General features: G+C 56.8%; 105 pseudogenes; all 105 read left to right on the top strand.

Moving 5' to 3' along the window:
• The first annotated feature begins 269 nt into the window (after window positions 1–269).
• On the top strand, window positions 270–388 carry LOC136595918 (5S ribosomal RNA; annotated as a pseudogene).
• Window positions 389–468: 80 nt separating this feature from the next.
• LOC136596690 (5S ribosomal RNA) lies at window positions 469–587 on the top strand (annotated as a pseudogene).
• Window positions 588–667: 80 nt separating this feature from the next.
• Window positions 668–786, top strand: LOC136595917 (5S ribosomal RNA; annotated as a pseudogene).
• An 80-nt stretch (window positions 787–866) lies between these two features.
• LOC136595916 (5S ribosomal RNA) lies at window positions 867–985 on the top strand (annotated as a pseudogene).
• An 80-nt stretch (window positions 986–1,065) lies between these two features.
• LOC136595914 (5S ribosomal RNA) lies at window positions 1,066–1,184 on the top strand (annotated as a pseudogene).
• Window positions 1,185–1,264: 80 nt separating this feature from the next.
• LOC136595913 (5S ribosomal RNA) lies at window positions 1,265–1,383 on the top strand (annotated as a pseudogene).
• Window positions 1,384–1,463: 80 nt separating this feature from the next.
• On the top strand, window positions 1,464–1,582 carry LOC136596580 (5S ribosomal RNA; annotated as a pseudogene).
• An 80-nt stretch (window positions 1,583–1,662) lies between these two features.
• Window positions 1,663–1,781, top strand: LOC136595912 (5S ribosomal RNA; annotated as a pseudogene).
• An 80-nt stretch (window positions 1,782–1,861) lies between these two features.
• Window positions 1,862–1,980, top strand: LOC136595911 (5S ribosomal RNA; annotated as a pseudogene).
• An 80-nt stretch (window positions 1,981–2,060) lies between these two features.
• LOC136595910 (5S ribosomal RNA) lies at window positions 2,061–2,179 on the top strand (annotated as a pseudogene).
• Window positions 2,180–2,259: 80 nt separating this feature from the next.
• Window positions 2,260–2,378, top strand: LOC136595909 (5S ribosomal RNA; annotated as a pseudogene).
• An 80-nt stretch (window positions 2,379–2,458) lies between these two features.
• On the top strand, window positions 2,459–2,577 carry LOC136596916 (5S ribosomal RNA; annotated as a pseudogene).
• Window positions 2,578–2,657: 80 nt separating this feature from the next.
• On the top strand, window positions 2,658–2,776 carry LOC136595907 (5S ribosomal RNA; annotated as a pseudogene).
• Window positions 2,777–2,856: 80 nt separating this feature from the next.
• LOC136595906 (5S ribosomal RNA) lies at window positions 2,857–2,975 on the top strand (annotated as a pseudogene).
• Window positions 2,976–3,254: 279 nt separating this feature from the next.
• On the top strand, window positions 3,255–3,373 carry LOC136597446 (5S ribosomal RNA; annotated as a pseudogene).
• An 80-nt stretch (window positions 3,374–3,453) lies between these two features.
• Window positions 3,454–3,572, top strand: LOC136595905 (5S ribosomal RNA; annotated as a pseudogene).
• Window positions 3,573–3,652: 80 nt separating this feature from the next.
• Window positions 3,653–3,771, top strand: LOC136595903 (5S ribosomal RNA; annotated as a pseudogene).
• An 80-nt stretch (window positions 3,772–3,851) lies between these two features.
• On the top strand, window positions 3,852–3,970 carry LOC136597368 (5S ribosomal RNA; annotated as a pseudogene).
• Window positions 3,971–4,050: 80 nt separating this feature from the next.
• Window positions 4,051–4,169, top strand: LOC136595902 (5S ribosomal RNA; annotated as a pseudogene).
• Window positions 4,170–4,249: 80 nt separating this feature from the next.
• Window positions 4,250–4,368, top strand: LOC136595901 (5S ribosomal RNA; annotated as a pseudogene).
• A 279-nt stretch (window positions 4,369–4,647) lies between these two features.
• On the top strand, window positions 4,648–4,766 carry LOC136595900 (5S ribosomal RNA; annotated as a pseudogene).
• Window positions 4,767–4,846: 80 nt separating this feature from the next.
• LOC136597320 (5S ribosomal RNA) lies at window positions 4,847–4,965 on the top strand (annotated as a pseudogene).
• An 80-nt stretch (window positions 4,966–5,045) lies between these two features.
• LOC136595899 (5S ribosomal RNA) lies at window positions 5,046–5,164 on the top strand (annotated as a pseudogene).
• An 80-nt stretch (window positions 5,165–5,244) lies between these two features.
• On the top strand, window positions 5,245–5,363 carry LOC136596602 (5S ribosomal RNA; annotated as a pseudogene).
• An 80-nt stretch (window positions 5,364–5,443) lies between these two features.
• LOC136597196 (5S ribosomal RNA) lies at window positions 5,444–5,562 on the top strand (annotated as a pseudogene).
• An 80-nt stretch (window positions 5,563–5,642) lies between these two features.
• LOC136597295 (5S ribosomal RNA) lies at window positions 5,643–5,761 on the top strand (annotated as a pseudogene).
• Window positions 5,762–5,841: 80 nt separating this feature from the next.
• On the top strand, window positions 5,842–5,960 carry LOC136596746 (5S ribosomal RNA; annotated as a pseudogene).
• Window positions 5,961–6,040: 80 nt separating this feature from the next.
• Window positions 6,041–6,159, top strand: LOC136596651 (5S ribosomal RNA; annotated as a pseudogene).
• An 80-nt stretch (window positions 6,160–6,239) lies between these two features.
• LOC136596176 (5S ribosomal RNA) lies at window positions 6,240–6,358 on the top strand (annotated as a pseudogene).
• An 80-nt stretch (window positions 6,359–6,438) lies between these two features.
• LOC136595898 (5S ribosomal RNA) lies at window positions 6,439–6,557 on the top strand (annotated as a pseudogene).
• Window positions 6,558–6,637: 80 nt separating this feature from the next.
• Window positions 6,638–6,756, top strand: LOC136597308 (5S ribosomal RNA; annotated as a pseudogene).
• Window positions 6,757–6,836: 80 nt separating this feature from the next.
• On the top strand, window positions 6,837–6,955 carry LOC136596681 (5S ribosomal RNA; annotated as a pseudogene).
• An 80-nt stretch (window positions 6,956–7,035) lies between these two features.
• On the top strand, window positions 7,036–7,154 carry LOC136595897 (5S ribosomal RNA; annotated as a pseudogene).
• Window positions 7,155–7,234: 80 nt separating this feature from the next.
• On the top strand, window positions 7,235–7,353 carry LOC136597544 (5S ribosomal RNA; annotated as a pseudogene).
• An 80-nt stretch (window positions 7,354–7,433) lies between these two features.
• Window positions 7,434–7,552, top strand: LOC136595895 (5S ribosomal RNA; annotated as a pseudogene).
• Window positions 7,553–7,632: 80 nt separating this feature from the next.
• On the top strand, window positions 7,633–7,751 carry LOC136595894 (5S ribosomal RNA; annotated as a pseudogene).
• An 80-nt stretch (window positions 7,752–7,831) lies between these two features.
• On the top strand, window positions 7,832–7,950 carry LOC136595892 (5S ribosomal RNA; annotated as a pseudogene).
• An 80-nt stretch (window positions 7,951–8,030) lies between these two features.
• Window positions 8,031–8,149, top strand: LOC136595891 (5S ribosomal RNA; annotated as a pseudogene).
• An 80-nt stretch (window positions 8,150–8,229) lies between these two features.
• On the top strand, window positions 8,230–8,348 carry LOC136595890 (5S ribosomal RNA; annotated as a pseudogene).
• An 80-nt stretch (window positions 8,349–8,428) lies between these two features.
• On the top strand, window positions 8,429–8,547 carry LOC136596572 (5S ribosomal RNA; annotated as a pseudogene).
• An 80-nt stretch (window positions 8,548–8,627) lies between these two features.
• LOC136595888 (5S ribosomal RNA) lies at window positions 8,628–8,746 on the top strand (annotated as a pseudogene).
• Window positions 8,747–8,826: 80 nt separating this feature from the next.
• LOC136595887 (5S ribosomal RNA) lies at window positions 8,827–8,945 on the top strand (annotated as a pseudogene).
• An 80-nt stretch (window positions 8,946–9,025) lies between these two features.
• Window positions 9,026–9,144, top strand: LOC136595886 (5S ribosomal RNA; annotated as a pseudogene).
• Window positions 9,145–9,224: 80 nt separating this feature from the next.
• Window positions 9,225–9,343, top strand: LOC136595822 (5S ribosomal RNA; annotated as a pseudogene).
• Window positions 9,344–9,423: 80 nt separating this feature from the next.
• LOC136595885 (5S ribosomal RNA) lies at window positions 9,424–9,542 on the top strand (annotated as a pseudogene).
• An 80-nt stretch (window positions 9,543–9,622) lies between these two features.
• On the top strand, window positions 9,623–9,741 carry LOC136595884 (5S ribosomal RNA; annotated as a pseudogene).
• An 80-nt stretch (window positions 9,742–9,821) lies between these two features.
• LOC136595881 (5S ribosomal RNA) lies at window positions 9,822–9,940 on the top strand (annotated as a pseudogene).
• Window positions 9,941–10,020: 80 nt separating this feature from the next.
• Window positions 10,021–10,139, top strand: LOC136597211 (5S ribosomal RNA; annotated as a pseudogene).
• Window positions 10,140–10,219: 80 nt separating this feature from the next.
• LOC136596679 (5S ribosomal RNA) lies at window positions 10,220–10,338 on the top strand (annotated as a pseudogene).
• Window positions 10,339–10,418: 80 nt separating this feature from the next.
• On the top strand, window positions 10,419–10,537 carry LOC136595880 (5S ribosomal RNA; annotated as a pseudogene).
• An 80-nt stretch (window positions 10,538–10,617) lies between these two features.
• On the top strand, window positions 10,618–10,736 carry LOC136597543 (5S ribosomal RNA; annotated as a pseudogene).
• Window positions 10,737–10,816: 80 nt separating this feature from the next.
• On the top strand, window positions 10,817–10,935 carry LOC136595879 (5S ribosomal RNA; annotated as a pseudogene).
• Window positions 10,936–11,015: 80 nt separating this feature from the next.
• Window positions 11,016–11,134, top strand: LOC136595878 (5S ribosomal RNA; annotated as a pseudogene).
• Window positions 11,135–11,214: 80 nt separating this feature from the next.
• On the top strand, window positions 11,215–11,333 carry LOC136595877 (5S ribosomal RNA; annotated as a pseudogene).
• An 80-nt stretch (window positions 11,334–11,413) lies between these two features.
• Window positions 11,414–11,532, top strand: LOC136595876 (5S ribosomal RNA; annotated as a pseudogene).
• Window positions 11,533–11,612: 80 nt separating this feature from the next.
• LOC136596571 (5S ribosomal RNA) lies at window positions 11,613–11,731 on the top strand (annotated as a pseudogene).
• Window positions 11,732–11,811: 80 nt separating this feature from the next.
• Window positions 11,812–11,930, top strand: LOC136595875 (5S ribosomal RNA; annotated as a pseudogene).
• Window positions 11,931–12,010: 80 nt separating this feature from the next.
• On the top strand, window positions 12,011–12,129 carry LOC136595874 (5S ribosomal RNA; annotated as a pseudogene).
• An 80-nt stretch (window positions 12,130–12,209) lies between these two features.
• Window positions 12,210–12,328, top strand: LOC136595873 (5S ribosomal RNA; annotated as a pseudogene).
• An 80-nt stretch (window positions 12,329–12,408) lies between these two features.
• On the top strand, window positions 12,409–12,527 carry LOC136595872 (5S ribosomal RNA; annotated as a pseudogene).
• An 80-nt stretch (window positions 12,528–12,607) lies between these two features.
• LOC136595810 (5S ribosomal RNA) lies at window positions 12,608–12,726 on the top strand (annotated as a pseudogene).
• An 80-nt stretch (window positions 12,727–12,806) lies between these two features.
• On the top strand, window positions 12,807–12,925 carry LOC136595869 (5S ribosomal RNA; annotated as a pseudogene).
• An 80-nt stretch (window positions 12,926–13,005) lies between these two features.
• On the top strand, window positions 13,006–13,124 carry LOC136596907 (5S ribosomal RNA; annotated as a pseudogene).
• Window positions 13,125–13,204: 80 nt separating this feature from the next.
• Window positions 13,205–13,327, top strand: LOC136597463 (5S ribosomal RNA; annotated as a pseudogene).
• An 80-nt stretch (window positions 13,328–13,407) lies between these two features.
• LOC136595868 (5S ribosomal RNA) lies at window positions 13,408–13,526 on the top strand (annotated as a pseudogene).
• An 80-nt stretch (window positions 13,527–13,606) lies between these two features.
• Window positions 13,607–13,725, top strand: LOC136596509 (5S ribosomal RNA; annotated as a pseudogene).
• Window positions 13,726–13,805: 80 nt separating this feature from the next.
• On the top strand, window positions 13,806–13,924 carry LOC136595867 (5S ribosomal RNA; annotated as a pseudogene).
• An 80-nt stretch (window positions 13,925–14,004) lies between these two features.
• LOC136595866 (5S ribosomal RNA) lies at window positions 14,005–14,123 on the top strand (annotated as a pseudogene).
• Window positions 14,124–14,203: 80 nt separating this feature from the next.
• On the top strand, window positions 14,204–14,322 carry LOC136595865 (5S ribosomal RNA; annotated as a pseudogene).
• Window positions 14,323–14,402: 80 nt separating this feature from the next.
• On the top strand, window positions 14,403–14,521 carry LOC136597098 (5S ribosomal RNA; annotated as a pseudogene).
• An 80-nt stretch (window positions 14,522–14,601) lies between these two features.
• On the top strand, window positions 14,602–14,720 carry LOC136595864 (5S ribosomal RNA; annotated as a pseudogene).
• Window positions 14,721–14,800: 80 nt separating this feature from the next.
• LOC136596906 (5S ribosomal RNA) lies at window positions 14,801–14,919 on the top strand (annotated as a pseudogene).
• An 80-nt stretch (window positions 14,920–14,999) lies between these two features.
• LOC136597462 (5S ribosomal RNA) lies at window positions 15,000–15,122 on the top strand (annotated as a pseudogene).
• An 80-nt stretch (window positions 15,123–15,202) lies between these two features.
• On the top strand, window positions 15,203–15,321 carry LOC136595863 (5S ribosomal RNA; annotated as a pseudogene).
• Window positions 15,322–15,401: 80 nt separating this feature from the next.
• LOC136596928 (5S ribosomal RNA) lies at window positions 15,402–15,520 on the top strand (annotated as a pseudogene).
• An 80-nt stretch (window positions 15,521–15,600) lies between these two features.
• LOC136595862 (5S ribosomal RNA) lies at window positions 15,601–15,719 on the top strand (annotated as a pseudogene).
• Window positions 15,720–15,799: 80 nt separating this feature from the next.
• On the top strand, window positions 15,800–15,918 carry LOC136596935 (5S ribosomal RNA; annotated as a pseudogene).
• Window positions 15,919–15,998: 80 nt separating this feature from the next.
• Window positions 15,999–16,117, top strand: LOC136596888 (5S ribosomal RNA; annotated as a pseudogene).
• An 80-nt stretch (window positions 16,118–16,197) lies between these two features.
• LOC136596569 (5S ribosomal RNA) lies at window positions 16,198–16,316 on the top strand (annotated as a pseudogene).
• Window positions 16,317–16,396: 80 nt separating this feature from the next.
• LOC136595861 (5S ribosomal RNA) lies at window positions 16,397–16,515 on the top strand (annotated as a pseudogene).
• An 80-nt stretch (window positions 16,516–16,595) lies between these two features.
• LOC136595859 (5S ribosomal RNA) lies at window positions 16,596–16,714 on the top strand (annotated as a pseudogene).
• Window positions 16,715–16,794: 80 nt separating this feature from the next.
• Window positions 16,795–16,913, top strand: LOC136597108 (5S ribosomal RNA; annotated as a pseudogene).
• Window positions 16,914–16,993: 80 nt separating this feature from the next.
• LOC136595857 (5S ribosomal RNA) lies at window positions 16,994–17,112 on the top strand (annotated as a pseudogene).
• Window positions 17,113–17,192: 80 nt separating this feature from the next.
• On the top strand, window positions 17,193–17,311 carry LOC136595856 (5S ribosomal RNA; annotated as a pseudogene).
• An 80-nt stretch (window positions 17,312–17,391) lies between these two features.
• Window positions 17,392–17,510, top strand: LOC136596960 (5S ribosomal RNA; annotated as a pseudogene).
• An 80-nt stretch (window positions 17,511–17,590) lies between these two features.
• LOC136596275 (5S ribosomal RNA) lies at window positions 17,591–17,709 on the top strand (annotated as a pseudogene).
• Window positions 17,710–17,789: 80 nt separating this feature from the next.
• Window positions 17,790–17,908, top strand: LOC136595855 (5S ribosomal RNA; annotated as a pseudogene).
• An 80-nt stretch (window positions 17,909–17,988) lies between these two features.
• On the top strand, window positions 17,989–18,107 carry LOC136595854 (5S ribosomal RNA; annotated as a pseudogene).
• Window positions 18,108–18,187: 80 nt separating this feature from the next.
• LOC136596568 (5S ribosomal RNA) lies at window positions 18,188–18,306 on the top strand (annotated as a pseudogene).
• An 80-nt stretch (window positions 18,307–18,386) lies between these two features.
• On the top strand, window positions 18,387–18,505 carry LOC136595853 (5S ribosomal RNA; annotated as a pseudogene).
• An 80-nt stretch (window positions 18,506–18,585) lies between these two features.
• Window positions 18,586–18,704, top strand: LOC136595852 (5S ribosomal RNA; annotated as a pseudogene).
• An 80-nt stretch (window positions 18,705–18,784) lies between these two features.
• On the top strand, window positions 18,785–18,903 carry LOC136596663 (5S ribosomal RNA; annotated as a pseudogene).
• Window positions 18,904–18,983: 80 nt separating this feature from the next.
• LOC136597269 (5S ribosomal RNA) lies at window positions 18,984–19,102 on the top strand (annotated as a pseudogene).
• Window positions 19,103–19,182: 80 nt separating this feature from the next.
• Window positions 19,183–19,301, top strand: LOC136597168 (5S ribosomal RNA; annotated as a pseudogene).
• An 80-nt stretch (window positions 19,302–19,381) lies between these two features.
• LOC136595798 (5S ribosomal RNA) lies at window positions 19,382–19,500 on the top strand (annotated as a pseudogene).
• Window positions 19,501–19,580: 80 nt separating this feature from the next.
• Window positions 19,581–19,699, top strand: LOC136597229 (5S ribosomal RNA; annotated as a pseudogene).
• An 80-nt stretch (window positions 19,700–19,779) lies between these two features.
• Window positions 19,780–19,898, top strand: LOC136596360 (5S ribosomal RNA; annotated as a pseudogene).
• An 80-nt stretch (window positions 19,899–19,978) lies between these two features.
• Window positions 19,979–20,097, top strand: LOC136595851 (5S ribosomal RNA; annotated as a pseudogene).
• An 80-nt stretch (window positions 20,098–20,177) lies between these two features.
• LOC136595850 (5S ribosomal RNA) lies at window positions 20,178–20,296 on the top strand (annotated as a pseudogene).
• Window positions 20,297–20,376: 80 nt separating this feature from the next.
• LOC136596689 (5S ribosomal RNA) lies at window positions 20,377–20,495 on the top strand (annotated as a pseudogene).
• An 80-nt stretch (window positions 20,496–20,575) lies between these two features.
• LOC136595848 (5S ribosomal RNA) lies at window positions 20,576–20,694 on the top strand (annotated as a pseudogene).
• Window positions 20,695–20,774: 80 nt separating this feature from the next.
• Window positions 20,775–20,893, top strand: LOC136595847 (5S ribosomal RNA; annotated as a pseudogene).
• An 80-nt stretch (window positions 20,894–20,973) lies between these two features.
• Window positions 20,974–21,092, top strand: LOC136595845 (5S ribosomal RNA; annotated as a pseudogene).
• Window positions 21,093–21,172: 80 nt separating this feature from the next.
• On the top strand, window positions 21,173–21,291 carry LOC136595844 (5S ribosomal RNA; annotated as a pseudogene).
• Window positions 21,292–21,371: 80 nt separating this feature from the next.
• On the top strand, window positions 21,372–21,490 carry LOC136595843 (5S ribosomal RNA; annotated as a pseudogene).
• The last annotated feature ends 75 nt before the right edge of the window (window positions 21,491–21,565 follow it).

The following is a 21,565-nucleotide window of genomic DNA, read 5'->3' as shown; positions in this document are numbered from 1 at the left end:
TGAGTAGGTTGCTTTCCTTTTCGGAGGTGCGTTCGCACTGCAGAAAGCCCATAGGAAAGGAGGAGGAGCTGTCAACGGGCATTCTAAGCTGAATGTGCCTGCTCTCGTCAGATCGCGGCCGCCAGCCAGCTTGAGGCCTGGCAAGTACCAGTATGGGTGACCGGCTGGGAATCCCAGGTCCCATTGACTTTTAAGGCCGTGAGTAGGTTTCTTTCCTTTTCGGAGGTGCGTTCGCACTGCAGAAAGCCCATAGGAAAGGAGGAGGAGCTGTCAACGGGCATTCTAAGCTGAATGTGCCTGCTCTCGTCAGATCGCGGCCGCCAGCCAGCTTGAGGCCTGGCAAGTACCAGTATGGGTGACCGGCTGGGAATCCCAGGTCCCGTTGACTTTTAAGGCCGTGAGCAGGTTGCTTTCCTTTTCGGAGGTGCGTTCGCACTGCAGAAAGCCCATAGGAAAGGAGGAGGAGCTGTCAACGGGTATTCTAAGCTGAATGTGCCTGCTCTCGTCAGATCGCGGCCGCCAGCCAGCTTGAGGCCTGGCAAGTACCAGTATGGGTGACCGGCTGGGAATCCCAGGTCCCGTTGACTTTTAAGGCCGTGAGTAGGTTTCTTTCCTTTTCGGAGGTGCGTTCGCACTGCAGAAAGCCCATAGGAAAGGAGGAGGAGCTGTCAACGGGCATTCTAAGCTGAATGTGCCTGCTCTCGTCAGATCGCGGCCGCCAGCCAGCTTGAGGCCTGGCAAGTACCAGTATGGGTGACCGGCTGGGAATCCCAGGTCCCGTTGACTTTTAAGGCCGTGAGTAGGTTGCTTTCCTTTTCGGAGGTGCGTTCGCACTGCAGAAAGCCCATAGGAAAGGAGGAGGAGCTGTCAACGGGCATTCTAAGCTGAATGTGCCTGCTCTCGTCAGATCGCGGCCGCCAGCCAGCTTGAGGCCTGGCAAGTACCAGTATGGGTGACCGGCTGGGAATCCCAGGTCCCGTTGACTTTTAAGGCCGTGAGTAGGTTTCTTTCCTTTTCGGAGGTGCGTTCGCACTGCAGAAAGCCCATAGGAAAGGAGGAGGAGCTGTCAACGGGCATTCTAAGCTGAATGTGCCTGCTCTCGTCAGATCGCGGCCGCCAGCCAGCTTGAGGCCTGGCAAGTACCAGTATGGGTGACCGGCTGGGAATCCCAGGTCCCGTTGACTTTTAAGGCTGTGAGTAGGTTTCTTTCCTTTTCGGAGGTGCGTTCGCACTGCAGAAAGCCCATAGGAAAGGAGGAGGAGCTGTCAACGGGCATTCTAAGCTGAATGTGCCTGCTCTCGTCAGATCGCGGCCGCCAGCCAGCTTGAGGCCTGGCAAGTACCAGTATGGGTGACCGGCTGGGAATCCCAGGTCCCGTTGACTTTTAAGGCCGTGAGCAGGTTGCTTTCCTTTTCGGAGGTGCGTTCGCACTGCAGAAAGCCCATAGGAAAGGAGGAGGAGCTGTCAACGGGTATTCTAAGCTGAAAGTGCCTGCTCTCGTCAGATCGCGGCCGCCAGCCAGCTTGAGGCCTGGCAAGTACCAGTATGGGTGACCGGCTGGGAATCCCAGGTCCCGTTGACTTTTAAGGCCGTGAGTAGGTTTCTTTCCTTTTCGGAGGTGCGTTCGCACTGCAGAAAGCCCATAGGAAAGGAGGAGGAGCTGTCAACGGGCATTCTAAGCTGAATGTGCCTGCTCTCGTCAGATCGCGGCCGCCAGCCAGCTTGAGGCCTGGCAAGTACCAGTATGGGTGACCGGCTGGGAATCCCAGGTCCCGTTGACTTTTAAGGCCGTGAGTAGGTTGCTTTCCTTTTCGGAGGTGCGTTCGCACTGCAGAAAGCCCATAGGAAAGGAGGAGGAGCTGTCAACGGGCATTCTAAGCTGAATGTGCCTGCTCTCGTCAGATCGCGGCCGCCAGCCAGCTTGAGGCCTGGCAAGTACCAGTATGGGTGACCGGCTGGGAATCCCAGGTCCCGTTGACTTTTAAGGCCGTGAGTAGGTTTCTTTCCTTTTCGGAGGTGCGTTCGCACTGCAGAAAGCCCATAGGAAAGGAGGAGGAGCTGTCAACGGGCATTCTAAGCTGAATGTGCCTGCTCTCGTCAGATCGCGGCCGCCAGCCAGCTTGAGGCCTGGCAAGTACCAGTATGGGTGACCGGCTGGGAATCCCAGGTCCCGTTGACTTTTAAGGCTGTGAGTAGGTTTCTTTCCTTTTCGGAGGTGCGTTCGCACTGCAGAAAGCCCATAGGAAAGGAGGAGGAGCTGTCAACGGGCATTCTAAGCTGAATGTGCCTGCTCTCGTCAGATCGCGGCCGCCAGCCAGCTTGAGGCCTGGCAAGTACCAGTATGGGTGACCGGCTGGGAATCCCAGGTCCCGTTGACTTTTAAGGCCGTGAGTAGGTTGCTTTCCTTTTCGGAGGTGCGTTCGCACTGCAGAAAGCCCATAGGAAAGGAGGAGGAGCTGTCAACGGGCATTCTAAGCTGAATGTGCCTGCTCTCGTCAGATCGCGGCCGCCAGCCAGCTTGAGGCCTGGCAAGTACCAGTATGGGTGACTGGCTGGGAATCCCAGGTCCCGTTGACTTTTAAGGCCGTGAGTAGGTTTCTTTCCTTTTCGGAGGTGCGTTCGCACTGCAGAAAGCCCATAGGAAAGGAGGAGGAGCTGTCAACGGGCATTCTAAGCTGAATGTGCCTGCTCTCGTCAGATCGCGGCCGCCAGCCAGCTTGAGGCCTGGCAAGTACCAGTATGGGTGACCGGCTGGGAATCCCAGGTCCCGTTGACTTTTAAGGCCGTGAGCAGGTTGCTTTCCTTTTCGGAGGTGCGTTCGCACTGCAGAAAGCCCATAGGAAAGGAGGAGGAGCTGTCAACGGGCATTCTAAGCTGAATGTGCCTGCTCTCGTCAGATCGCGGCCGCCAGCCAGCTTGAGGCCTGGCAAGTACCAGTATGGGTGACCGGCTGGGAATCCCAGGTCCCGTTGACTTTTAAGGCCGTGAGTAGGTTGCTTTCCTTTTCGGAGGTGCGTTCGCACTGCAGAAAGCCCATAGGAAAGGAGGAGGAGCTGTCAACAGGCATTCTAAGCTGAATGTGCCTGCTCTTGTCAGATCGCGGCCGCCAGCCAGCTTGAGGCCTGGCAAGTACCAGTATGGGTGACCGGCTGGGAATCCCAGGTCCAGTTGACTTTTAAGGCCGTGAGTAGGTTGCTTTCCTTTTCGGAGGTGCGTTCGCACTGCAGAAAGCCCATAGGAAAGGAGGAGGAGCTGTCAACGGGCATTCTAAGCTGAATGTGCCTGCTCTCGTCAGATCGCGGCCGCCAGCCAGCTTGAGGCCTGGCAAGTACCAGTATGTGTGACCGGCTGGGAATCCCAGGTCCCGTTGACTTTTAAGGCCGTGAGTAGGTTTCTTTCCTTTTCGGAGGTGCGTTCGCACTGCAGAAAGCCCATAGGAAAGGAGGAGGAGCTGTCAACGGGCATTCTAAGCTGAATGTGCCTGCTCTCGTCAGATCGCGGCCGCCAGCCAGCTTGAGGCCTGGCAAGTACCAGTATGGGTGACCGGCTGGGAATCCCAGGTCCCGTTGACTTTTAAGGCTGTGAGTAGGTTTCTTTCCTTTTCGGAGGTGCGTTCGCACTGCAGAAAGCCCATAGGAAAGGAGGAGGAGCTGTCAACGGGCATTCTAAGCTGAATGTGCCTGCTCTCGTCAGATCGCGGCCGCCAGCCAGCTTGAGGCCTGGCAAGTACCAGTATGGGTGACCGGCTGGGAATCCCAGGTCCCGTTGACTTTTAAGGCCGTGAGTAGGTTGCTTTCCTTTTCGGAGGTGCGTTCGCACTGCAGAAAGCCCATAGGAAAGGAGGAGGAGCTGTCAACGGGCATTCTAAGCTGAATGTGCCTGCTCTCGTCAGATCGCGGCCGCCAGCCAGCTTGAGGCCTGGCAAGTACCAGTATGGGTGACCGGCTGGAAATCCCAGGTCCCGTTGGCTTTTAAGGCCGTGAGTAGGTTTCTTTCCTTTTCGGAGGTGCGTTCGCACTGCAGAAAGCCCATAGGAAAGGAGGAGGAGCTGTCAACGGGCATTCTAAGCTGAATGTGCCTGCTCTCGTCAGATCGCGGCCGCCAGCCAGCTTGAGGCCTGGCAAGTACCAGTATGGGTGACCGGCTGGGAATCCCAGGTCCCGTTGACTTTTAAGGCCGTGAGCAGGTTGCTTTCCTTTTCGGAGGTGCGTTCGCACTGCAGAAAGCCCATAGGAAAGGAGGAGGAGCTGTCAACGGGCATTCTAAGCTGAATGTGCCTGCTCTCGTCAGATCGCGGCCGCCAGCCAGCTTGAGGCCTGGCAAGTACCAGTATGGGTGACCGGCTGGGAATCCCAGGTCCCGTTGACTTTTAAGGCCGTGAGTAGGTTTCTTTCCTTTTCGGAGGTGCGTTCGCACTGCAGAAAGCCCATAGGAAAGGAGGAGGAGCTGTCAACGGGCATTCTAAGCTGAATGTGCCTGCTCTCGTCAGATCGCGGCCGCCAGCCAGCTTGAGGCCTGGCAAGTACCAGTATGGGTGACCGGCTGGGAATCCCAGGTCCAGTTGACTTTTAAGGCCGTGAGTAGGTTGCTTTCCTTTTCGGAGGTGCGTTCGCACTGCAGAAAGCCCATAGGAAAGGAGGAGGAGCTGTCAACGGGCATTCTAAGCTGAATGTGCCTGCTCTCGTCAGATCGCGGCCGCCAGCCAGCTTGAGGCCTGGCAAGTACCAGTATGGGTGACCGGCTGGGAATCCCAGGTCCCGTTGACTTTTAAGGCCGTGAGTAGGTTTCTTTCCGTTTCGGAGGTGCGTTCGCACTGCAGAAAGCCCATAGGAAAGGAGGAGGAGCTGTCAACGGGCATTCTAAGCTGAATGTGCCTGCTCTAGTCAGATCGCGGCCGCCAGCCAGCTTGAGGCCTGGCAAGTACCAGTATGGGTGACCGGCTGGGAATCCCAGGTCCCGTTGACTTTTAAGGCCGTGAGTAGGTTTCTTTCCTTTTCGGAGGTGCGTTCGCACTGCAGAAAGCCCATAGGAAAGGAGGAGGAGCTGTCAACGGGCATTCTAAGCTGAATGTGCCTGCTCTCGTCAGATCGCGGCCGCCAGCCAGCTTGAGGCCTGGCAAGTACCAGTATGGGTGACCGGCTGGGAATCCCAGGTCCCGTTGACTTTTAAGGCCGTGAGTAGGTTTCTTTCCTTTTCGGAGGTGCGTTCGCACTGCAGAAAGCCCATAGGAAAGGAGGAGGAGCTGTCAACGGGCATTCTAAGCTGAATGTGCCTGCTCTCGTCAGATCGCGGCCGCCAGCCAGCTTGAGGCCTGGCAAGTACTAGTATGGGTGACCGGCTGGGAATCTCAGGTCCCGTTGACTTTTAAGGCCGTGAGTAGGTTGCTTTCCTTTTCGGAGGTGCGTTGGCACTGCAGAAAGCCCATAGGAAAGGAGGAGGAGCTGTCAACGGGCATTCTAAGCTGAATGTGCCTGCTCTCGTCAGATCGCGGCCGCCAGCCAGCTTGAGGCCTGGCAAGTACCAGTATGGGTGACCGGCCTGGAATCCCAGGTCCCGTTGACTTTTAAGGCCGTGAGTAGGTTTCTTTCCTTTTCGGAGGTGCGTTCGCACTGCAGAAAGCCCATAGGAAAGGAGGAGGAGCTGTCAACGGGCATTCTAAGCTGAATGTGCCTGCTCTCGTCAGATCGCGGCCGCCAGCCAGCTTGAGGCCTGGCAAGTGCCAGTATGGGTGACCGGCTGGGAATCCCAGGTCCCGTTGACTTTTAAGGCCGTGAGTAGATTTCTTTCCTTTTCGGAGGTGCGTTCGCACTGCAGAAAGCCCATAGGAAAGGAGGAGGAGCTGTCAACGGGAATTCTAAGCTGAATGTGCCTGCTCTCGTCAGATCGCGGCCGCCAGCCAGCTTGAGGCCGGGCAAGTACCAGTATGGGTGACCGGCTGGGAATCCCAGGTCCCGTTGACTTTTAAGGCCGTGAGTAGGTTTCTTTCCTTTTCGGAGGTGCGTTCGCACTGCAGAAAGCCCATAGGAAAGGAGGAGGAGCTGTCAATGGGCATTCTAAGCTGAATGTGCCTGCTCTCGTCAGATCGCGGCCGCCAGCCAGCTTGAGGCCTGGCAAGTACCAGTATGGGTGACCGGCTGGGAATCCCAGGTCCCGTTGACTTTTAAGGCCGTGAGTAGGTTGCTTTCCTTTTCGGAGGTGCGTTCGCACTGCAGAAAGCCCATAGGAAAGGAGGAGGAGCTGTCAACGGGCATTCTAAGCTGAATGTGCCTGCTCTCGTCAGATCGCGGCCGCCAGCCAGCTTGAGGCCTGGGAAGTACCAGTATGGGTGACCGGCTGGGAATCCCAGGTCCCGTTGACTTTTAAGGCCGTGAGTAGGTTTCTTTCCTTTTCGGAGGTGCGTTCGCACTGCAGAAAGCCCATAGGAAAGGAGGAGGAGCTGTCAACGGGCATTCTAAGCTGAATGTGCCTGCTCTCGTCAGATCGCGGCCGCCAGCCAGCTTGAGGCCTGGCAAGTACCAGTATGGGTGACCGGCTGGGAATCCCAGGTCCCGTTGACTTTTAAGGCCGTGAGTAGGTTTCTTTCCGTTTCGGAGGTGCGTTCGCACTGCAGAAAGCCCATAGGAAAGGAGGAGGAGCTGTCAACGGGCATTGTAAGCTGAATGTGCCTGCTCTCGTCAGATCGCGGCCGCCAGCCAGCTTGAGGCCTGGCAAGTACCAGTATGGGTGACCGGCTGGGAATTCCAGGTCCCGTTGACTTTTAAGGCCGTGAGTAGGTTGCTTTCCTTTTCGGAGGTGCGTTCGCACTGCAGAAAGCCCATAGGAAAGGAGGAGGAGCTGTCAACGGGCATTCTAAGCTGAATGTGCCTGCTCTCGTCAGATCGCGGCCGCCAGCCAGCTTGAGGCCTGGCAAGTACCAGTATGGGTGACCGGCTGGGAATCCCAGGTCCCGTAGACTTTTAAGGCCGTGAGTAGGTTTCTTTCCGTTTCGGAGGTGCGTTCGCACTGCAGAAAGCCCATAGGAAAGGAGGAGGAGCTGTCAACGGGCATTCTAAGCTGAATGTGCCTGCTCTCGTCAGATCGCGGCCGCCAGCCAGCTTGAGGCCTGGCAAGTACCAGTATGGGTGACCGGCTGGGAATCCCAGGTCCCGTTGACTTTTAAGGCCGTGAGTAGGTTGCTTTCCTTTTCGGAGGTGCGTTCGCACTGCAGAAAGCCCATAGGAAAGGAGGAGGAGCTGTCAACGGGCATTCTAAGCTGAATGTGCCTGCTCTCGTCAGATCGCGGCCGCCAGTCAGCTTGAGGCCTGGCAAGTACCAGTATGGGTGACCGGCTGGGAATCCCAGGTCCCGTTGACTTTTAAGGCCGTGAGTAGGTTTCTTTCCTTTTCGGAGGTGCGTTCGCACTGCAGAAAGCCCATAGGAAAGGAGGAGGAGCTGTCAACGGGCATTCTAAGCTGAATGTGCCTGCTCTCGTCAGATCGCGGCCGCCAGCCAGCTTGAGGCCTGGCAAGTACCAGTATGGGTGACCGGCTGGGAATCCCAGGTCCCGTTGACTTTTAAGGCCGTGAGTAGGTTTCTTTCCTTTTCGCAGGTGCGTTTGCACTGCAGAAAGCCCATAGGAAAGGAGGAGGAGCTGTCAACGGGCATTCTAAGCTGAATGTGCCTGCTCTCGTCAGATCGCGGCCGCCAGCCAGCTTGAGGCCTGGCAAGTACCAGTATGGGTGACCGGCTGGGAATCCCAGGTCCCGTTGACTTTTAAGGCCGTGAGTAGGTTTCTTTCCGTTTCGGAGGTGCGTTCGCACTGCAGAAAGCCCATAGGAAAGGAGGAGGAGCTGTCAACGGGCATTCTAAGCTGAATGTGCCTGCTCTCGTCAGATCGCGGCCGCCAGCCAGCTTGAGGCCTGGCAAGTACCAGTATGGGTGACCGGCTGGGAATCCCAGGTCCCGTTGACTTTTAAGGCCGTGAGTAGGTTTCTTTCCTTTTCGGAGGTGCGTTCGCACTGCAGAAAGCCCATAGGAAAGGAGGAGGAGCTGTCAACGGGCATTCTAAGCTGAATGTGCCTGCTCTCGTCAGATCGCGGCCGCCAGCCAGCTTGAGGCCTGGCAAGTACCAGTATGGGTGACCGGCTGGGAATCCCAGGTCCCGTTGACTTTTAAGGCCATGAGTAGGTTTCTTTCCGTTTCGGAGGTGCGTTCGCACTGCAGAAAGCCCATAGGAAAGGAGGAGGAGCTGTCAACGGGCATTCTAAGCTGAATGTGCCTGCTCTCGTCAGATCGCGGCCGCCAGCCAGCTTGAGGCCTGGCAAGTACCAGTATGGGTGACCGGCTGGGAATCCCAGGTCCCGTTGACTTTTAAGGCCGTGAGCAGGTTGCTTTCCTTTTCGGAGGTGCGTTCGCACTGCAGAAAGCCCATAGGAAAGGAGGAGGAGCTGTCAACGGGCATTCTAAGCTGAATGTGCCTGCTCTCGTCAGATCGCGGCCGCCAGCCAGCTTGAGGCCTGGCAAGTACCAGTATGGGTGACCGGCTGGGAATCCCAGGTCCTGTTGACTTTTAAGGCCGTGAGTAGGTTTCTTTCCTTTTCGGAGGTGCGTTCGCACTGCAGAAAGCCCATAGGAAAGGAGGGGGAGCTGTCAACGGGCATTCTAAGCTGAATGTGCCTGCTCTCGTCAGATCGCGGCCGCCAGCCAGCTTGAGGCCTGGCAAGTACCAGTATGGGTGACCGGCTGGGAATCCCAGGTCCCGTTGACTTTTAAGGCCGTGAGTAGGTTGCTTTCCTTTTCGGAGGTGCGTTCGCACTGCAGAAAGCCCATAGGAAAGGAGGAGGAGCTGTCAACGGGCATTCTAAGCTGAATGTGCCTGCTCTCGTCAGATCGCGGCCGCCAGCCAGCTTGAGGCCTGGCAAGTACCAGTATGGGTGACCGGCTGGGAATCCCAGGTCCCGTTGACTTTTAAGGCCGTGAGTAGGTTTCTTTCCGTTTCGGAGGTGCGTTCGCACTGCAGAAAGCCCATAGGAAAGGAGGAGGAGCTGTCAACGGGCATTCTAAGCTGAATGTGCCTGCTCTCGTCAGATCGCGGCCGCCAGCCAGCTTGAGGCCTGGCAAGTACCAGTATGGGTGACCGGCTGGGAATCCCAGGTCCCGTTGACTTTTAAGGCCGTGAGTAGGTTGCTTTCCTTTTCGGAGGTGCGTTCGCACTGCAGAAAGCCCATAGGAAAGGAGGAGGAGCTGTCAACGGGCATTCTAAGCTGAATGTACCTGCTCTCGTCAGATCGCGGCCGCCAGCCAGCTTGAGGCCTGGCAAGTACCAGTATGGGTGACCGGCTGGGAATCCCAGGTCCCGTTGACTTTTAAGGCCGTGAGTAGGTTTCTTTCCTTTTCGGAGGTGCGTTCGCACTGCAGAAAGCCCATAGGAAAGGAGGAGGAGCTGTCAACGGGCATTCTAAGCTGAATGTGCCTGCTCTCGTCAGATCGCGGCCGCCAGCCAGCTTGAGGCCTGGCAAGTACCAGTATGGGTGACCGGCTGGGAATCCCAGGTCCCGTTGACTTTTAAGGCCGTGAGTAGGTTTCTTTCCTTTTCGGAGGTGCGTTCGCACTGCAGAAAGCCCATAGGAAAGGAGGAGGAGCTGTCAACGGGCATTCTAAGCTGAATGTGCCTGCTCTCGTCAGATCGCGGCCGCCAGCCAGCTTGAGGCCTGGCAAGTACCAGTATGGGTGACCGGCTGGGAATCCCAGGTCCCGTTGACTTTTAAGGCCGTGAGTAGGTTTCTTTCCTTTTCGGAGGTGCGTTCGCACTGCAGAAAGCCCATAGGAAAGGAGGAGGAGCTGTCAACGGGCATTCTAAGCTGAATGTGCCTGCTCTCGTCAGATCGCGGCCGCCAGCCAGCTTGAGGCCTGGCAAGTACCAGTATGGGTGACCGGCTGGGAATCCCAGGTCCCGTTGACTTTTAAGGCCGTGAGTAGGTTTCTTTCCTTTTCGGAGGTGCGTTCGCACTGCAGAAAGCCCATAGGAAAGGAGGAGGAGCTGTCAATGGACATTCTAAGCTGAATGTGCCTGCTCTCGTCAGATCGCGGCCGCCAGCCAGCTTGAGGCCTGGCAAGTACCAGTATGGGTGACCGGCTGGGAATCCCAGGTCCCGTTGACTTTTAAGGCCGTGAGTAGGTTTCTTTCCTTTTCGGAGGTGCGTTCGCACTGCAGAAAGCCCATAGGAAAGGAGGAGGAGCTGTCAACGGGCATTCTAAGCTGAATGTGCCTGCTCTCGTCAGATCGCGGCCGCCAGCCAGCTTGAGGCCTGGCAAGTACCAGTATGGGTGACCGGCTGGGAATCCCAGGTCCCGTAGACTTTTAAGGCCGTGAGTAGGTTTCTTTCCGTTTCGGAGGTGCGTTCGCACTGCAGAAAGCCCATAGGAAAGGAGGAGGAGCTGTCAACGGGCATTCTAAGCTGAATGTGCCTGCTCTCGTCAGATCGCGGCCGCCAGCCAGCTTGAGGCCTGGCAAGTACCAGTATGGGTGACCGGCTGGGAATCCCAGGTCCCGTTGACTTTTAAGGCCGTGAGTAGGTTGCTTTCCTTTTCGGAGGTGCGTTCGCACTGCAGAAAGCCCATAGGAAAGGAGGAGGAGCTGTCAACGGGCATTCTAAGCTGAATGTGCCTGCTCTCGTCAGATCGCGGCCGCCAGTCAGCTTGAGGCCTGGCAAGTACCAGTATGGGTGACCGGCTGGGAATCCCAGGTCCCGTTGACTTTTAAGGCCGTGAGTAGGTTTCTTTCCTTTTCGGAGGTGCGTTCGCACTGCAGAAAGCCCATAGGAAAGGAGGAGGAGCTGTCAACGGGCATTCTAAGCTGAATGTGCCTGCTCTCGTCAGATCGCGGCCGCCAGCCAGCTTGAGGCCTGGCAAGTACCAGTATGGGTGACCGGCTGGGAATCCCAGGTCCCGTTGACTTTTAAGGCCGTGAGTAGGTTGCTTTCCTTTTCGGAGGTGCGTTCGCACTGCAGAAAGCCCATAGGAAAGGAGGAGGAGCTGTCAACGGGCATTCTAAGCTGAATGTGCCTGCTCTCGTCAGATCGCGGCCGCCAGCCAGCTTGAGGCCTGGCAAGTACCAGTATGGGTGACCGGCTGGGAATCCCAGGTCCCGTTGACTTTTAAGGCGGTGAGTAGGTTTCTTTCCGTTTCGGAGGTGCGTTCGCACTGCAGAAAGCCCATAGGAAAGGAGGAGGAGCTGTCAACGGGCATTCTAAGCTGAATGTGCCTGCTCTCGTCAGATCGCGGCCGCCAGCCAGCTTGAGGCCTGGCAAGTACCAGTATGGGTGACCGGCTGGGAATCCCAGGTCCCGTTGACTTTTAAGGCCATGAGTAGGTTTCTTTCCGTTTCGGAGGTGCGTTCGCACTGCAGAAAGCCCATAGGAAAGGAGGAGGAGCTGTCAACGGGCATTCTAAGCTGAATGTGCCTGCTCTCGTCAGATCGCGGCCGCCAGCCAGCTTGAGGCCTGGCAAGTACCAGTATGGGTGACCGGCTGGGAATCCCAGGTCCCGTTGACTTTTAAGGCCGTGAGCAGGTTGCTTTCCTTTTCGGAGGTGCGTTCGCACTGCAGAAAGCCCATAGGAAAGGAGGAGGAGCTGTCAACGGGCATTCTAAGCTGAATGTGCCTGCTCTCGTCAGATCGCGGCCGCCAGCCAGCTTGAGGCCTGGCAAGTACCAGTATGGGTGACCGGCTGGGAATCCCAGGTCCTGTTGACTTTTAAGGCCGTGAGTAGGTTTCTTTCCTTTTCGGAGGTGCGTTCGCACTGCAGAAAGCCCATAGGAAAGGAGGAGGAGCTGTCAACGGGCATTCTAAGCTGAATGTGCCTGCTCTCGTCAGATCGCGGCCGCCAGCCAGCTTGAGGCCTGGCAAGTACCAGTATGGGTGACCGGCTGGGAATCCCAGGTCCCGTTGACTTTTAAGGCCGTGAGTAGGTTGCTTTCCTTTTCGGAGGTGCGTTCGCACTGCAGAAAGCCCATAGGAAAGGAGGAGGAGCTGTCAACGGGCATTCTAAGCTGAATGTGCCTGCTCTCGTCAGATCGCGGCCGCCAGCCAGCTTGAGGCCTGGCAAGTACCAGTATGGGTGACCGGCTGGGAATCCCAGGTCCCGTTGACTTTTAAGGCCGTGAGTAGGTTTCTTTCCGTTTCGGAGGTGCGTTCGCACTGCAGAAAGCCCATAGGAAAGGAGGAGGAGCTGTCAACGGGCATTCTAAGCTGAATGTGCCTGCTCTCGTCAGATCGCGGCCGCCAGCCAGCTTGAGGCCTGGCAAGTACCAGTATGGGTGACCGGCTGGGAATCCCAGGTCCCGTTGACTTTTAAGGCCGTGAGTAGGTTGCTTTCCTTTTCGGAGGTGCGTTCGCACTGCAGAAAGCCCATAGGAAAGGAGGAGGAGCTGTCAACGGGCATTCTAAGCTGAATGTGCCTGCTCTCGTCAGATCGCGGCCGCCAGCCAGCTTGAGGCCTGGCAAGTACCAGTATGGGTGACCGGCTGGGAATCCCAGGTCCCGTTGACTTTTAAGGCCGTGAGTAGGTTTCTTTCCTTTTCGGAGGTGCGTTCGCACTGCAGAAAGCCCATAGGAAAGGAGGAGGAGCTGTCAACGGGCATTCTAAGCTGAATGTACCTGCTCTCGTCAGATCGCGGCCGCCAGCCAGCTTGAGGCCTGGCAAGTACCAGTATGGGTGACCGGCTGGGAATCCCAGGTCCCGTTGACTTTTAAGGCCGTGAGTAGGTTTCTTTCCTTTTCGGAGGTGCGTTCGCACTGCAGAAAGCCCATAGGAAAGGAGGAGGAGCTGTCAACGGGCATTCTAAGCTGAATGTGCCTGCTCTCGTCAGATCGCGGCCGCCAGCCAGCTTGAGGCCTGGCAAGTACCAGTATGGGTGACCGGCTGGGAATCCCAGGTCCCGTTGACTTTTAAGGCCGTGAGTAGGTTTCTTTCCTTTTCGGAGGTGCGTTCGCACTGCAGAAAGCCCATAGGAAAGGAGGAGGAGCTGTCAACGGGCATTCTAAGCTGAATGTGCCTGCTCTCGTCAGAAAGCGGCCGCCAGCCAGCTTGAGGCCTGGCAAGTACCAGTATGGGTGACCGGCTGGGAATCCCAGGTCCCGTTGACTTTTAAGGCCGTGAGTAGGTTGCTTTCGTTTTCGGAGGTGCGTTCGCACTGCAGAAAGCCCATAGGAAAGGAGGAGGAGCTGTCAACGGGCATTCTAAGCTGAATGTGCCTGCTCTCGTCAGATCGCGGCCGCCAGCCAGCCAGCTTGAGGCCTGGCAAGTACCAGTATGGGTGACCGGCTGGGAATCCCAGGTCCCGTTGACTTTTAAGGCCGTGAGTAGGTTTCTTTCCTTTTCGGAGGTGCGTTTGCACTGCAGAAAGCCCATAGGAAAGGAGGAGGAGCTGTCAACGGGCATTCTAAGCTGAATGTGCCTGCTCTCGTCAGATCGCGGCCGCCAGCCAGCTTGAGGCCTGGCAAGTACCAGTATGGGTGACCGGCTGGGAATCCCAGGTCCCGTTGACTTTTAAGGCCGTGAGTAGGTTTCTTTCCTTTTCGGAGGTGCGTTCGCACTGCAGAAAGCCCATAGGAAAGGAGGAGGAGCTGTCAACGGGAATTCTAAGCTGAATGTGCCTGCTCTCGTCAGATCGCGGCCGCCAGCCAGCTTTAGGCCTGGCAAGTACCAGTATGGGTGACCGGCTGGGAATCCCAGGTCCCGTTGACTTTTAAGGCCGTGAGTAGGTTTCTTTCCTTTTCGGAGGTGCGTTCGCACTGCAGAAAGCCCATAGGAAAGGAGGAGGAGCTGTCAACGGGCATTCTAAGCTGAATGTGCCTGCTCTCGTCAGATCGCGGCCGCCAGCCAGCTTGAGGCCTGGCAAGTACCAGTATGGGTGACCGGCTGGGAATCCCAGGTCCCGTTGACTTTTAAGGCCGTGAGTAGGTTTCTTTCCGTTTCGGAGGTGCGTTCGCACTGCAGAAAGCCCATAGGAAAGGAGGAGGAGCTGTCAACGGGCATTCTAAGCTGAATGTGCCTGCTCTCGTCAGATCGCGGCCGCCAGCCAGCTTGAGGCCTGGCAAGTACCAGTATGGGTGACCGGCTGGGAATCCCAGGTCCCGTTGACTTTTAAGGCCGTGAGTAGGTTTCTTTCCTTTTCGGAGGTGCGTTCGCACTGCAGAAAGCCCATAGGAAAGGAGGGGGAGCTGTCAACGGGCATTCTAAGCTGAATGTGCCTGCTCTCGTCAGATCGCGGCCGCCAGCCAGCTTGAGGCCTGGCAAGTACCAGTATGGGTGACCGGCTGGGAATCCCAGGTCCCGTTGACTTTTAAGGCCGTGAGTAGGTTGCTTTCCTTTTCGGAGGTGCGTTCGCACTGCAGAAAGCCCATAGGAAAGGAGGAGGAGCTGTCAACGGGCATTCTAAGCTGAATGTGCCTGCTCTCGTCAGATCACGGCCGCCAGCCAGCTTGAGGCCTGGCAAGTACCAGTATGGGTGACCGGCTGGGAATCCCAGGTCCCGTTGACTTTTAAGGCCGTGAGTAGGTTTCTTTCCTTTTCGGAGGTGCGTTCGCACTGCAGAAAGCCCATAGGAAAGGAGGAGGAGCTGTCAACGGGCATTCTAAGCTGAATGTGCCTGCTCTCGTCAGATCGCGGCCGCCAGCCAGCTTGAGGCCTGGCAAGTACCAGTATGGGTGACCGGCTGGGAATCCCAGGTCCCGTTGACTTTTAAGGCCGTGAGTAGGTTTCTTTCCGTTTCGGAGGTGCGTTCGCACTGCAGAAAGCCCATAGGAAAGGAGGAGGAGCTGTCAACGGGCATTCTAAGCTGAATGTGCCTGCTCTCGTCAGAAAGCGGCCGCCAGCCAGCTTGAGGCCTGGCAAGTACCAGTATGGGTGACCGGCTGGGAATCCCAGGTCCCGTTGACTTTTAAGGCCGTGAGTAGGTTGCTTTCGTTTTCGGAGGTGCGTTCGCACTGCAGAAAGCCCATAGGAAAGGAGGAGGAGCTGTCAACGGGCATTCTAAGCTGAATGTGCCTGCTCTCGTCAGATCGCGGCCGCCAGCCAGCCAGCTTGAGGCCTGGCAAGTACCAGTATGGGTGACCGGCTGGGAATCCCAGGTCCCGTTGACTTTTAAGGCCGTGAGTAGGTTTCTTTCCTTTTCGGAGGTGCGTTTGCACTGCAGAAAGCCCATAGGAAAGGAGGAGGAGCTGTCAACGGGCATTCTAAGCTGAATGTGCCTGCTCTCGTCAGATCGCGGCCGCCAGCCAGCTTGAGGCCTGGCAAGTACCAGTATGGGTGACCGGCTGGGAATCCCAGGTCCCGTTGACTTTTAAGGCCGTGAGTAGGTTTCTTTCCTTTTCGGAGGTGCGTTCGCACTGCAGAAAGCCCATAGGAAAGGAGGAGGAGCTGTCAACGGGAATTCTAAGCTGAATGTGCCTGCTCTCGTCAGATCGCGGCCGCCAGCCAGCTTTAGGCCTGGCAAGTACCAGTATGGGTGACCGGCTGGGAATCACAGGTCCCGTTGACTTTTAAGGCCGTGAGTAGGTTTCTTTCCTTTTCGGAGGTGCGTTCGCACTGCAGAAAGCCCATAGGAAAGGAGGAGGAGCTGTCAACGGGCATTCTAAGCTGAATGTGCCTGCTCTCGTCAGATCGCGGCCGCCAGCCAGCTTGAGGCCTGGCAAGTACCAGTATGGGTGACCGGCTGGGAATCCCAGGTCCCGTTGACTTTTAAGGCCGTGAGTAGGTTTCTTTCCGTTTCGGAGGTGCGTTCGCACTGCAGAAAGCCCATAGGAAAGGAGGAGGAGCTGTCAACGGGCATTCTAAACTGAATGTGCCTGCTCTCGTCAGATCGCGGCCGCCAGCCAGCTTGAGGCCTGGCAAGTACCAGTATGGGTGACCGGCTGGGAATCCCAGGTCCCGTTGACTTTTAAGGCCGTGAGTAGGTTTCTTTCCTTTTCGGAGGTGCGTTCGCACTGCAGAAAGCCCATAGGAAAGGAGGGGGAGCTGTCAACGGGCATTCTAAGCTGAATGTGCCTGCTCTCGTCAGATCGCGGCCGCCAGCCAGCTTGAGGCCTGGCAAGTACCAGTATGGTTGACCGGCTGGGAATCCCAGGTCCCGTTGACTTTTAAGGCCGTGAGTAGGTTTCTTTCCTTTTCGGAGGTGCGTTCGCACTGCAGAAAGCCCATAGGAAAGGAGGGGGAGCTGTCAACGGGCATTCTAAGCTGAATGTGCCTGCTCTCGTCAGATCGCGGCCGCCAGCCAGCTTGAGGCCTGGCAAGTACCAGTATGGGTGACCGGCTGGGAATCCCAGGTCCTGTTGACTTTTAAGGCCGTGAGTAGGTTTCTTTCCTTTTCGGAGGTGCGTTCGCACTGCAGAAAGCCCATAGGAAAGGAGGAGGAGCTGTCAACGGGCATTCTAAGCTGAATGTGCCTGCTCTCGTCAGATCGCGGCCGCCAGCCAGCTTGAGGCCTGGCAAGTACCAGTATGGGTGACCGGCTGGGAATCCCAGGTCCCGTTGACTTTTAAGGCCGTGAGTAGGTTTCTTTCCTTTTCGGAGGTGCGTTCGCACTGCAGAAAGCCCATAGGAAAGGAGGAGGAGCTGTCAACGGGCATTCTAAGCTGAATGTGCCTGCTCTCGTCAGATCGCGGCCGCCAGCCAGCTTGAGGCCTGGCAAGTACCAGTATGGGTGACCGGCTGGGAATCCCAGGTCCCGTTGACTTTTAAGGCCGTGAGTAGGTTCCTTTCCTTTTCGGGGGTGCGTTCGCACTGCAGAAAGCCCATAGGAAAGGAGGCGGAGCTGTCAACAGGCATTCTAAGCTGAATGTGCCTGCTCTCGTCAGATCGCGGCCGCCAGCCAGCTTGAGGCCTGGCAAGTACCAGTATGGGTGACCGGCTGGGAATCCTAGGTCCTGTTGACTTTTAAGGCCGTGAGTAGGTTTCTTTCCTTTTCGAGGGTGCGTTCGCACTGCAGAAAGCCCATAGGAAAGGAGAAGGCACTGTCAACGGGCATTCTAAGCTGAATGTGCCTGCTCTCGTCAGATCGCGGCCGCCAGCCAGCTTGAGGCCTGGCAAGTACCAGTATGGGTGACCGGCTGGGAATCCCAGGTCCCGTTGACTTTTAAGGCCGTGAGTAGGTTTCTTTCCTTTTCGGAGGTGCGTTCGCACTGCAGAAAGCCCATAGGAAAGGAGGAGGAGCTGTCAACGGGCATTCTAAGCTGAATGTGCCTGCTCTCGTCAGATCGCGGCCGCCAGCCAGCTTGAGGCCTGGCAAGTACCAGTATGGGTGACCGGCTGGGAATCCCAGGTCCCGTTGACTTTTAAGGCCGTGAGTAGGTTTCTTTCCTTTTCGGAGGTGCGTTCGCACTGCAGAAAGCCCATAGGAAAGGAGGAGGAGCTGTCAACGGGCATTCTAAGCTGAATGTGCCTGCTCTCGTCAGATCGTGGCCGCCAGCCAGCTTGAGGCCTGGCAAGTACCAGTATGGGTGACCGGCTGGGAATCCCAGGTCCCGTTGACTTTTAAGGCCGTGAGTAGGTTTCTTTCCTTTTCGGAGGTGCGTTCGCACTGCAGAAAGCCCATAGGAAAGGAGGAGGAGCTGTCAACGGGCATTCTAAGCTGAATGTGCCTGCTCTCGTCAGATCGCGGCCGCCAGCCAGCTTGAGGCCTGGCAAGTACCAGTATGGGTGACCGTCTGGGAATCCCAGGTCCCGTTGACTTTTAAGGCCGTGAGTAGGTTTCTTTCCTTTTCGGAGGTGCGTTCGCACTGCAGAAAGCCCATAGGAAAGGAGGAGGAGCTGTCAACGGGCATTCTAAGCTGAATGTGCCTGCTCTCGTCAGATCGCGGCCGCCAGCCAGCTTGAGGCCTGGCAAGTACCAGTATGGGTGACCGGCTGGGAATCCCAGGTCCCGTTGACTTTTAAGGCCGTGAGTAGGTTTCTTTCCTTTTCGGAGGTGCGTTCGCACTGCAGAAAGCCCATAGGAAAGGAGGAGGAGCTGTCAACGGGCATTCTAAGCTGAATGTGCCTGCTCTCGTCAGATCGCGGCCGCCAGCCAGCTTGAGGCCTGGCAAGTACCAGTATGGGTGACCGGCTGGGAATCCCAGGTCCCGTTGACTTTTAAGGCCGTGAGTAGGTTCCTTTCCTTTTCGGAGGTGCGTTCGCACTGCAGAAAGCCCATAGGAAAGGAGGCGGAGCTGTCAACGGGCATTCTAAGCTGAATGTGCCTGCTCTCGTCAGATCGCGGCCGCCAGCCAGCTTGAGGCCTGGCAAGTACCAGTATGGGTGACCGGCTGGGAATCCCAGGTCCTGTTGACTTTTAAGGCCGTGAGTAGGTTTCTTTCCTTTTCGAGGGTGCGTTCGCACTGCAGATAGCCCATAGGAAAGGAGGAGGCACTGTCAACGGGCATTCTAAGCTGAATGTGCCTGCTCTCGTCAGATCGCGGCCGCCAGCCAGCTTGAGGCCTGGCAAGTACCAGTATGGGTGACCGGCTGGGAATCCCAGGTCCCGTTGACTTTTAAGGCCGTGAGTAGGTTTCTTTCCTTTTCGGAGGTGCGTTCGCACTGCAGAAAGCCCATAGGAAAGGAGGAGAAGCTGTCAACGGGCATTCTAAGCTGAATGTGCCTGCTCTCGTCAGATCGCGGCCGCCAGCCAGCTTGAGGCCTGGCAAGTACCAGTATGGGTGACCGGCTGGGAATCCCAGGTCCCGTTGACTTTTAAGGCCGTGAGTAGGTTTCTTTCCTTTTCGGAGGTGCGTTCGCACTGCAGAAAGCCCATAGGAAAGGAGGAGGAGCTGTCAACGGGCATTCTAAGCTGAATGTGCCTGCTCTCGTCAGATCGCGGCCGCCCGGCAGCTTGAGGCCTGGCAAGTACCAGTATGGGTGACCGGCTGGGAATCCCAGGTCCCGTTGACTTTTAAGGCCGTGAGTAGGTTCCTTTCCGTTTCGGAGGTGCGTTCGCACTGCAGAAAGCCCATAGGAAAGGAGGAGGAGCTGTCAACGGGCATTCTAAGCTGAATGTGCCTGCTCTCGTCAGATCGCGGCCGCCAGCCAGCTTGAGGCCTGGCAAGTACCAGTATGGGTGACCGGCTGGGCATCCCAGGTCCCGTTGACTTTTAAGGCCGTGAGTAGGTTTCTTTCCTTTTCGGAGGTGCATTCGCACTGCAGAAAGCCCATAGGAAAGGAGGAGGAGCTGTCAACGGGCATTCTAAGCTGAATGTGCCTGCTCTCGTCAGATCGCGGCCGCCAGCCAGCTTGAGGCCTGGCAAGTGCCAGTATGGGTGACCGGCTGGGAATCCCAGGTCCCGTTGACCTTTAAGGCCGTGAGTAGGTTGCTTTCCTTTTCAGAGGTGCGTTCGCACTGCAGAAAGCCCATAGGAAAGGAGGAGGAGCTGTCAACGGGCATTCTAAGCTGAATGTACCTGCTCTCGTCAGATCGCGGCCGCCAGCCAGCTTGAGGCCTGGCAAGTACCAGTATGGGTGACCGGCTGGGAATCCCAGGTCCCGTTGACTTTTAAGGCCGTGAGTAGGTTTCTTTCTGTTTCGGAGGTGCGTTCGCACTGCAGAAAGCCCATAGGAAAGGAGGAGGAGCTGTCAACAGGCATTCTAAGCTGAATGTGCCTGCTCTCGTCAGATCGCGGCCGCCAGCCAGCTTGAGGCCTGGCAAGTACCAGTATGGGTGACCGGCTGGGAATCCCAGGTCCCGTTGACTTTTAAGGCCGTGAGTAGGTTTCTTTCCTTTTCGGAGGTGCGTTCGCACTGCAGAAAGCCCATAGGAAAGGAGGTGGAGCTGTCAACGGGCATTCTAAGCTGAATGTGCCTGCTCTCGTCAGATCGCAGCGGCCAGCCAGCTTGAGGCCTGGCAAGTACCAGTATGGGTGACCGGCTGGGAATCCCAGGTCCCGTTGACTTTTAAGGCCGTGAGTAGGTTGCTTTCCTTTTCGGAGGTGCGTTCGCACTGCAGAAAGCCCATAGGAAAGGAGGAGGAGCTGTCAACGGGCATTCTAAGCTGAATGTGCCTGCTCTCGTCAGATCGCGGCCGCCAGCCAGCTTGAGGCCTGGCAAGTACCAGTATGGGTGACCGGCTGGGAATCCCAGGTCCCGTTGACTTTTAAGGCCGTGAGTAGGTTTCTTTCCTTTTCGGAGGTGCGTTCGCACTGCAGAAAGCCCATAGGAAAGGAGGAGGAGCTGTCAACGGGCATTCTAAGCTGAATGTGCCTGCTCTCGTCAGATCGCGGCCGCCAGCCAGCTTGAGGCCTGGCAAGTACCAGTATGGGTGACCGGCTGGGAATCCCAGGTCCCGTTGACTTTTAAGGCCGTGAGCAGGTTGCTTTCCTTTTCGGAGGTGCGTTCGCACTGCAGAAAGCCCATAGGAAAGGAGGAGGAGCTGTCAACGGGTATTCTAAGCTGAATGTGCCTGCTCTCGTCAGATCGCGGCCGCCAGCCAGCTTGAGGCCTGGCAAGTACCAGTATGGGTGACCGGCTGGGAATCCCAGGTCCCGTTGACTTTTAAGGCCGTGAGTAGGTTTCTTTCCTTTTCGGAGGTGCGTTCGCACTGCAGAAAGCCCATAGGAAAGGAGGAGGAGCTGTCAACGGGCATTCTAAGCTGAATGTGCCTGCTCTCGTCAGATCGCGGCCGCCAGCCAGCTTGAGGCCTGGCAAGTACCAGTATGGGTGACCGGCTGGGAATCCCAGGTCCCGTTGACTTTTAAGGCCGTGAGTAGGTTGCTTTCCTTTTCGGAGGTGCGTTCGCACTGCAGAAAGCCCATAGGAAAGGAGGAGGAGCTGTCAACGGGCATTCTAAGCTGAATGTGCCTGCTCTCGTCAGATCGCGGCCGCCAGCCAGCTTGAGGCCTGGCAAGTACCAGTATGGGTGACCGGCTGGGAATCCCAGGTCCCGTTGACTTTTAAGGCCGTGAGTAGGTTTCTTTCCTTTTCGGAGGTGCGTTCGCACTGCAGAAAGCCCATAGGAAAGGAGGAGGAGCTGTCAACGGGCATTCTAAGCTGAATGTGCCTGCTCTCGTCAGATCGCGGCCGCCAGCCAGCTTGAGGCCTGGCAAGTACCAGTATGGGTGACCGGCTGGGAATCCCAGGTCCCGTTGACTTTTAAGGCTGTGAGTAGGTTTCTTTCCTTTTCGGAGGTGCGTTCGCACTGCAGAAAGCCCATAGGAAAGGAGGAGGAGCTGTCAACGGGCATTCTAAGCTGAATGTGCCTGCTCTCGTCAGATCGCGGCCGCCAGCCAGCTTGAGGCCTGGCAAGTACCAGTATGGGTGACCGGCTGGGAATCCCAGGTCCCGTTGACTTTTAAGGCCGTGAGTAGGTTGCTTTCCTTTTCGGAGGTGCGTTCGCACTGCAGAAAGCCCATAGGAAAGGAGGAGGAGCTGTCAACGGGCATTCTAAGCTGAATGTGCCTGCTCTCGTCAGATCGCGGCCGCCAGCCAGCTTGAGGCCTGGCAAGTACCAGTATGGGTGACCGGCTGGGAATCCCAGGTCCCGTTGACTTTTAAGGCCGTGAGTAGGTTTCTTTCCTTTTCGGAGGTGCGTTCGCACTGCAGAAAGCCCATAGGAAAGGAAGAG

The sequence above is a fragment of the Eleutherodactylus coqui genome, unplaced genomic scaffold (genome assembly GCF_035609145.1).
Source record: "Eleutherodactylus coqui strain aEleCoq1 unplaced genomic scaffold, aEleCoq1.hap1 HAP1_SCAFFOLD_117, whole genome shotgun sequence".
In the NCBI taxonomy this organism is placed as follows: domain Eukaryota; kingdom Metazoa; phylum Chordata; class Amphibia; order Anura; family Eleutherodactylidae; genus Eleutherodactylus; species Eleutherodactylus coqui.
Note: the sequence above shows the minus strand (reverse complement) of the source record. Positions and strands in the feature narration are given on the sequence as shown.